Source organism: Suricata suricatta, chromosome 7 (genome assembly GCF_006229205.1).
Source record: "Suricata suricatta isolate VVHF042 chromosome 7, meerkat_22Aug2017_6uvM2_HiC, whole genome shotgun sequence".
NCBI lineage: Eukaryota > Metazoa > Chordata > Mammalia > Carnivora > Herpestidae > Suricata > Suricata suricatta.
The window spans coordinates 25,012,504-25,022,618 of record NC_043706.1 but is presented as its reverse complement, the minus strand read 5'-3'; positions in this window follow the sequence as shown (position 1 = coordinate 25,022,618).

Here is a 10,115-nt window from a genome sequence, read left to right as displayed (position 1 = left end):
ATAGCTGGTGAGAATGTGACTTGGTACTGCCACTGTGGGAAATAGTTTACCAGTTCCTTAAAAAGCTAAACAGAATTACCACAAGACCCAACAATTCCACTCCAAGGTGTATATCTAGAAGAACTGAAAACAGGGACTCAGACACTTGTACACCAAAATTTTTAGCAAGAACATTCACAATTGACAAATAATCCAAAAGATGGATGGATAAGCAAAATGTGTTATATATGTAAAATGGAATATTACTCAGTCATAAAAAGACCTTGCAGGGAGGGCATCGGGAGCCCATGCCTGTCATGAAGCTTTGGCATCAGGTAGCCTCTTGCTCGATGACTCATCCCGTGACTCATTTCTGCCTCAAGTAATGCCTTAGTGCCTGCCAGCCTCCATGGATCACAGTTCATCAGGCCACATGCACTTTCTATCCACCCAGCACCCTTCAAATCTGGCTTCTTATCACAGCAGTCAAGGGCAGGAATATCATTAAAAAAAAGTAATGAAGTTCTGATATGGGCTATGATATAGACGAACCTTGAAGATAAGACAGGGAAACTGAGGGGACTCTATTTTTAAAAAGGCTCCCTCTTGGGAGGAGGAGCCAAGATGGCAGATCAGCATGGAAGTCTTTTTTCTGTCTCACATATATGAAACAGACAGGTCAACACTAAACCATCCTGCACACCTAGAAAACTGATATGAGGATTAACACAACAACCTGCACAACCTGCACCACAGAACTCAGCAGGTACGTGGCACAGAGGGGCAAACTGGGGGAGAGAGGAGCTGCAGAGGGCAGGGAGCTGTTTTTATTGCGGAGAGAGGATGGAGATGGAGAGGGAGTATGGGAAAAGCACTCTCCCAAAAAAGCAGCTGGAGAGAAAGTGAAAAAAAGGTGGAAACAGCTGCAGGGACTGAACTGAAAAGGGAGAAAGGAAAAAGGAGAGGGTTTAAATTCCATTAAGACTCTATAAACAGGGGGAGCACCAAGTCTGAAACTCCACAGCTCAAATACGTAGCGGAGCTCTAGTGGGAAGGGCAAATTCCCAGGAGAAGAGTGGGTTCAGGAGGTTCTTGGGCCACGGTAGATTGTCAATAATCCTGGAAATGCTGCTGCTACACGATCATGTGAACTTTTTCTAGGGCAGGCTGGCACCCAGCCACAAGTGGACATTGGCAGCAGCAAGGTCTGGCTAGCATTCCTGGGTATGGCCAGCCCCCAGCCATTGCTTGCAAAGACCCTGCCCCAGAGGATCCGGGCAGGTCAAAGCCACAGTGCTTCAAAAGTGAGGGGTCAGGAAATACAACTACATCTCAGATAAAATTCAGGAGCTAGGTGCTGCCTGGCAACCTGATGGCATGGTTATGGACAGTCAAAAGCGGGGAGTGGATTGAAACCAAAGACAAAGGACAGGTGTGTGATTCCTGGTTGGGGAGAACACAGAGTTCTGATACTAGTACTAGCCAGCTACCTGAAAGACGCCATTTTCACCCCACCCACGCATGTGCATGCACATCTACAGGTGTCACAACAATCCTTCCCAGCAGCTAAGCAGCACCATCTAGTGGAGAATGGAGCCATTACACTAAGCCCCGCCCAACTGGGCCAACCTTGTTCTTCAGGAACAGCACAAATCTCTCTAGTGCTCAGTTTATGGACTATAAACTGCTTCATAGTTTGACTTCTAGAGGAAAATGATGTAATATTAATCATATTTCAGTTTGTTTATTGGCCTATCTATTCAATTTTTTGTCTTTTTCTTTTTCATTTCTTTCCTTTTACTCAAATATAGAAAGATAATTTTAAAAAATGGATTATTTTCAATTTTTAATAAAATATTTTCCCTTATTTTTTTCAAGTAAATTTTTTACTTTTAGTAAATTTTTCAAATTTTATTTTGCTTCTATCACCTCAAGTTATTCTATTTCATCATATTTATTTCCCCAAAATTTCAAACTTTTTTTGTTTACTTTTTTGTTTTGTATCTTTTTTCCTTTTCTTTTCTCCTTTTTTCTTTAATCATTCAAGCTCCTTTCAATAACCAGACCAAACCACACCTAGGATCTAGCATCATTTATTTGATTTTTCTTTGTGTGTGCTGTTTTCAAATTTTTAATTAAAAAATGTTTTTTACCTTATTAATTCTTTTTCTCCATTCAAAATCATGAAATGAAGGAATTCACCCCAAAAGAAAGAGCAGGAAGAAATGTCAGCCAGGGACTTAACTAAAACAGATACAAGCAAGATGTCTGACCAAGAATATAGAGTCACAATGATAAGAATACTAGCTGGGGTAGAAAATAGATTAGAATCCCTCTCTAAGGAGATAAAGGAAGTAAAAGCTAGTCAGGATGAAATAAAAAATGCTATAAATGAGTTGCAATCTCAAATGGATGCCACAGCGGCAAGGATGGATGAGGCAGAGCAGTGAATCAGTGATATAGAGGACAAACTTATGGCGAATAATGAAGCAGGAAAAAAAGAGGGAGATTAAAGCAAGAGGACACGATTTAAGAATAAGAGAAACCAGTGTCTCATTAAAAAGGAACAACATCAGAATCATAGGGGTCCCAGAAGATGAAGAGAGAGAAATAGGGGTAGAAAGGTTATGTGAGCAAATCGTAGAGGAAAAGTTTCCTAACCTGGGAAGAGACACAGACATCAAAATCCAGGAGCACAGAGGACTCCCACAAGATTTAACAAAAACCAACCATCAGTAAGGCATATCCTAGTCAAATTCACAAAATACTCAGGCAAGGAAAAAATAATAAAAGCAGCAAGGGAAAAAAAATCCTTAACCTATAAAGGGAGACAGATCAGGTTTGCAGCAGACCTATCCAAAGAAACTTGGCAGGCCAGAAAGGAATGGCAGGATATATTCAATGTGCTAAATCAGAAAAATATGCAGCTAACAATTTTTTATCCAGTAAGGCTGTCATTCAACATAGAAGGAGAGATTAAAAATTTCCCAGACAAAATTAAAGGAGTTTGTGACCACTAAAGCAGCCCTGCAAGAAATATTAGGGGGGAGACTTAATATTCTATTTCTAAATATTTCTAAAGGGAGAAAAGACAAAAAAACAAAAAACAAAACAAAACACCAAAAGCAACAACAACTAGAAAGGACCAGAGAACATCACTAGAAATTCAAACTCTACAAAAAACATAATGGCAATAAGCTCATATCTTTCAGTACTCACTCTAAATGTCAATGGACTAAATGCTCCAATCAAAAGACGTAGAGTAACAGAATGGATAAGAAAACAAGATCCATCTATACGCTGTTTACCAGAGATCCAGTTTAGACCTAAAGACACCTTCAGATTGAAAGTAAAGGGATGGAGAACTGTCTATCATGCTAATGGTCCACAAGAGAAGGCTGGAGTAGTCATACTTATATCAGACAATATGACTTTAAAATAAAGACTGTACCAAGAGATGAAGAAGGGCATTATGTCATAATTAAGGGGTCTAGCCACCAAGAAGACACAATAATTATAAACATTTGTGCTCCAAATGCGGAAGCACCCAAATAAATAAATTAATTAATCACAAATATAAAGAAACCCACTGATAATAATACCATAATAGTAAGGGACTTCAACACCCACTTATAGCAATGGACAGATCATCTAAACTGAAAATCAACAAGGAAACCATGGCTCTGAATGACACATTGGACCAGATGGACTTAACAGATATATTCAGAACACTTCATCCTAAAGCAGTGGAATATACATTCTTTTCCAGTGCATATGGAACGTTCTCCAGAATAGACCACATATTGGGACACAGATAAGCCCTCAACAAAATGATTGAGATCATACCGTGCATATTTTCAGACCATAATGCTATGAAACTCGAAATCAACCACAAGAAAAAACTTGGAAAGATAACAAATACTTGGAGACTAAAGAATACCTTACTAAAGAACAAATGGGCCAACCAAGAAGTTAAGGAGGAAATTAAAATGTACATGGAAGCCAGTGAAAATGATAACACCACAACCCAAAACCTCTGGGACCCAGCAGAGGCAGTCATAAGAGGAGAGTATATAGCAATCCAGGTCTTCCTAAAGAAGGAAGAAAGGTCTCAGATACACAACCTAACCTTACACCTCAAAGAGCTGGAAAAAGAACAGTAAATAAAACCCCAAGCCAGCTGCAGATAGGAAATAATAAAGATTAGAGCAGAATTCAATGCTATTGAAACAAACAAACAAAACAAAACAACAACAACAAAAAAACCCAGTAGAACAGATCAATGAAACCAGAAGCTGGTTCTTTGAAAGAATTAACAAAACTGATAAACCACTACCCAGTTTGATCTAAAAAAAAAAGGAAAGGACCCATATAAATAAAATCAAGAATGAATGAAGAGAGATCACAACCAACACAGCAGAAATGCAAACAATAAGAGAATATTTTGAGCAATTATATGCCAATAAAATGGGGAATCTGGAAAAAATGGACAAATACCTAGAAACATATAAACTACAAAAACTGAAATAGGAAGAAATAAAAAATTTGAACAGACCCATAACCAGTAAAGAAATCAAATTAGTAATCAAAAATCTCCCAAAAACCAAGAGCCCAGGGCCAGATGGCTTTCCAGGGGAATTCTACCAAACATTTAAGGAACAGTTAACACCCATTCTCTTGAAGCTGTTTCAAAAAATAGAAATGGAAGGAAAACTTCCAAACTCTTTCTATGAAGCCAGTATTACCTTGATTCCAAAACCAGACAAAGACCCCACTAAAAAAGAGAACTACAGACCAATATCCCTGATGGACTTGGGTGCAAAAATCCTCAACAAGATATTAGCCAACTGAATCCAACAATACATAAAAAAAGTTATTCACCATGACCAAGTGGGATTTGTACCTGGGATTCAGGGCTGGTTTAATATTGACAAAACAATCAATGTGATTCATCACATCAATACAAGAAAGGACAAGAACCACATGACCCTCTCAACAGATGCAAGAAAGCATGTGACAAAATACAGCATCCTTTCTTGATAAAAATCCCTAAGAAAGTAGGGATAGAAGGTTCATACCTCAAGATCATAAAAGCAATATATGAATGACCCGATGCTAATATCATCCTCAATGGGGAAAAACTAAGAGCTTTTCCCCTAAGGTCAGGAACCAGACAGAGATGTCCACTCTTGCCACTGTTATTCAACATAGTATTAGAGGTCTTAGCCTCAGCAATCAACACACAAAGAAATAAAAAGCATCCAAATTGGCCAGAAGGAGGTTAAACTTTCACTCTTCATAGATGACATGATACTCTATATGGAAAACCCAAAAGATTCCACCAAAAAACTGCTAGAACTTATCCAGGAATTTAGCAAAGTGGCAAGAATTAAAGTCAGTTGCATTCCTATACATCAACAATAAAGGAACAGAAAGAGGAATCAAGGAATCAATCCCATTTACAATTGCACCAAAACCCATAAAATACTTAGGAATAACTATAACCAAAGAAGTGAAAAACCTATACACTGAAAATAGAAAGCTGATGAAGGAAATTGAAGAAGACACACACAAAAAAATGGGAAAATATTCCATGCTCCTGGATAGGAAGAACAAATACTGTTAAAATGTCAATACTACCCAAAGCAATCTAAATATTCAATGCAATCCCTACCAAAATAACACCAGCATTCTTCACAGAGCTAGAACAAACCTAAAATGTGTATGGAACCAGCAAAGACCCCACATAGCCAAAGCAGTCTTGAAAAAGAAAATCAAAGCAGGAGGCATCACAATCCCAGACTTCAAGCTGTATCACAAGGCTGTAATCATCAAGAGTGTATGGTACTGGCACAAAAACAGACACTCAGGTCAATGGAACAGAACAGAAAACCCAGAAAAGGACTCACAAACTTATGGCCAACTCATCTTTAACAAAACAGGAAAAAACGTTTACTGGAATAAAGACATTCTCTTCAGCAAGTGGTGCTGGGAAAACTGGACAGAAAAATGAATCCGAATTACTTTCTTACACCACTCACAAAAATAAACTCAAAATGGATGAAAGACCTAAATGTAAGACAGGAAGTCATCAAAATCCTTGAGGAGAAAGCAGGCAAGAACCTCTTTGACCTTGTCCGTAGCAACTTCTTACTCAACACATCCCCAGAGGCAAGGGAAACAAAAGCAAAAATGAACAATTGGGACCTCATCAAAATAAAAAGCTTCGCACAGGGAAAGACACAATCAGCTAAACTAAAAGGCAACTGAGGGAATGGGAGAAGATATTTGCAAGTGACATGTCAGATAAAGTGTTGATGTCCAAAATCTATAAAGAGTTTATCAAATGCAACACCCCCCCCCAAAAAAAAACCAAACCAAATAATCCAGTGAAGAAATGGACTAAAGACATGAACAGACACTTCTCCAAAGAAGACATCCAGATGGCCAACAGATACCTGAAAAGATGCTCAACATCACTCATCATCAGGGAAATACAAATCAAAAACACAATGAAATACCGCCTCACACCTGTCAGAATTGCTAAAATCAACAAGTCGGGCAACAACAGATGCTGGCCAGGATGCGGAGAGAGAGGATTCCTTTGCACCGCTGGTGGGAATGCAAGCTGGTACAGCCACTCTGGAAAATGGTATGGGGGGTTCCTCAAAAAATTTAAAATAGAACTATCTATGACCCAGTAATTGCACTACTAAGTATTTACCCAAGGGACACAGGAGTGCTGTCTCAAAGGGACACATGCACCCCAATGTTTATAGCAGCACAATAGCCAAAGTATGGAAGGATCCCAAATGTTTATCGATGGATGAATGGATAAAGAAGATGTATGTATACACACACACACACACACACACACACACACACACACACACAATGGAGTATTACTTGGCAATCAAAAAGAATGAAATCTTACCATTTGCAACTACATGGATGGAACTAGAGGGTATCATGCTAAGTGAAATTAGAGAAGGACAAATATCATATGCCATCACTCATATGAGAACTTTAACATACAAAATAGAAGAACATAAGGGAAGGGAAGCATAAATAATATAAAAACAGGGAGGGGGACAAAACCATAAGAGACTCTTAAATATGGAGAACAAACAGAGGGTTGCTGGAGGGGTTGTGGGTGGGGGCATGGGCTAAATGGGGAAGGGGCATTAAGGAATCTACTCCTCAAATTGTTGTTGCACTATATGCTAACTTGGATGTAAATTTTTAAAAATTAATAAAAAAAATAAAAATAAATGCAGAGTAAAAAAACCCAACCAAACAAGACAAATAAAAAAAACAAAAACAAAACAAAAAAAGAAAGAAAGGCTCCCCTTCTGTGTTAGGCCCCATTTACTCAAGTTCTGTATTTTGCATCTGAGTGAACCAAAGAAGCTACATTCCCATTCCAAGGGGGAAGCAAAACAGTCAATCATTCTCTGGGTTTTGCCTAGACCCCAAATACCTGATAACATCTAAGAAGAAACACATCCCAAACATGATTCAGGACATTAGATTCAAACAAACTCAGTCATCAATAACCCCTACCTTTGATGATTAAAAAAATTTTTTTTAACGTTTATTAATTTTTGAGAGACAGACATAGTATGAGCAGGGAAGGAACAGAGAGAGGAGACACAGAATCCGAAGCAGGGCCAGGCTCTGAGCTGTCAGTACAGAGCCTGGTGTGGGGCCCAAATCCACAAATTGTGAGATCATGACCTGAGGCAAAGTTGGACGCTTAACCAACCGAGCCACCCAGGCGCCCCCAGTGATTTACGAAATAACACCTATACCTCACCTATCACTCCTCTTTGATCAAACCCTACTTTGGATTCCTGAAGGAACACGTACTCTGGACCCCTTTCCAATATAAACCCCTAACTCTAAGCAACAACAAGACCCATTCTCTTTTCCTTTCCTAGTCTCCCAGACATTCCGTCTGTCATAATCTATCACTATTCAATAAACTCTGCTTTTACTTTTTCCAGCTCACATTTGATTTCTATCCTGCGGAAAGCCAACAACGTCTTGGCTGGTCCTGTGGGACTCTCCTCTGGGTCCTCAGACCCAGCCTGCCTGTATCAAAAACACCATGCAATAAACCAGACACAAAGGGACACATATTATATGACTCCACTTGTATGGAATATCTAGAACAGGCAAATTCATGGAGGCAGAAAGTAACCAGGTTACCAGGACCTGAGTAGAGGGGAGAGTCTGGAGTTATTGCTTAGTGCTTATTGAGTTTCTGTTTAGGGTGATTAAGAACTTTTTGAAATATATAACGGTGATGTTTATGCAACTTTTTTTTAATGTTTATGCAACTTTGTGACTATAACTGATGCCACTGAATTCTGTCTTTACAATGGTTAAGATGGCAACTCTTACATACATTTCACTACAAAAAAAATTTACCTATTTATTAGGAAGAATTTGTTTCTCAAAGGAAAGGGGATGCTGTTAGCAGAGTGAAAGAAAAGTCATTAAATAAAACCAAAGAACGACTCCCCTAGGAGATAGTTCAAACTGCTTATATTCGCTTTAATGAAGCCCTCAATATTCATTTTTATCCGAATTGGGGAGAAGAGGAAGCATATAACTAGTTTCACTGCCCCTTTGCCTAGAATGCCTAATTCAATTCTTGCATTTCTTGATAGCAAGGGCTGAAATGAAGGTGGAAATCTGAGAACTCCTGGAGGTGATGGTGATTGTTGCTGCTAAGTGTTACTTACCTTGTTTTAACAGCACCACCTCCTGATTAAACTCAGAATATAAATATGATCACATCTTACTTGTTTGCTGTAAATGCTCAGGCCCCGATACCAGATTAGCAGGAAATTCTATTGTTTCCTCTTTGCAGATGGGCTTCTCTTGAACTGTCCTAGAATCCACTTCAGGGATTCGCACTGCTCAAAAGGGCAAAGGAAATCCCCTTCCGTTCTCTGGGGAGTAACTCGCTCAGTCCACATCTGGGATTGCTTCTCCCTACCACAAGATGGTGCAGTCGGATCACACAGATGCCTTATGAACGTGCACCTGCCAATCCTCCCTCTACCTGCTGTTTTCAGAGATGTGAGTCTTGGTCTCCCTTAGAGCACAACTCTTTCAGTTCCTACACCAAGGACTAAGCCTGCGCCTAGACAAGTGCCTAGTCTGACACTTGCTATTCCACAGCTCACTGACCTTCCCACAGGAGCCATGCAACCCGGAAGCCTCGGGAGTCCTCCCAGCACAAGACACCCGACAATAGGGTCATTTGCCCTTCTCCCTGGGAAGTTTACCTTCAATTATTCCAGAGGGCCTGCACCTACCTTTTTAGGATGACTCCTTTCTTTCTGTGACACAGAGATGATCTGAGGACATGCCCTCAGGTGAGTCTCAACAGAAAGGGGGATAAAACAAAACAAATTCCCCCTTTGGGAGCATTCTAGTATACTTGAAAATGCCTTGAGCACTCTTTCCTTTGACAAAGGTCATTCTAGAATGAAAACTGCCTCCAGGGTCTCCTGGGCTCACAAGACACGGTGGCTCTGTTTCCTGCTGGCATGAGAGCATCTCAGAGAGGCCATATTCTCACTTCTTTTTATTAAGTTTTTCAGTGTTTATTTATTTTTGAGAGAGAGAAAGAGCTAGAGGGGGAGGTGCAGAGAGAGATGGAGACACAGAATCCAAAGCAAGTTCCAGGCTCTGAGCTGTGAGCACAGAGCTTCACACAGGGCTCGAACCCATGAACCATGAGAGCATACCTGAACCAAAGTCAAATTCTCGACCCACTGAGCCACCCAGGCACCTCCATATTCTCACTCCTGAATACATCAACAGCAGAAAACATCAATAGCAACCCAACACATGGGTCTACAAACAGCTGTGATTATTTTCATTAGGAACGCGGTGAATGCAGGGGAAACCTTTCTTCTGCTTTATACGGTCATCTGAGAACACCAGAAACCAAAGCAAAGAGTTTGGGGAGGGTCCTTGGGAAGGTCACAGTGGTAGGTGGGCTGCCAAATGACGTAGCAGAAACCAGAAAGTGCTGGAAAAAAAGAAAAAGAGATAATTAGTCTAAACTGCCCACCAGCATCTTTCTCTCTCTCTCTCTCTCTCTCTCTCTCTCTCTC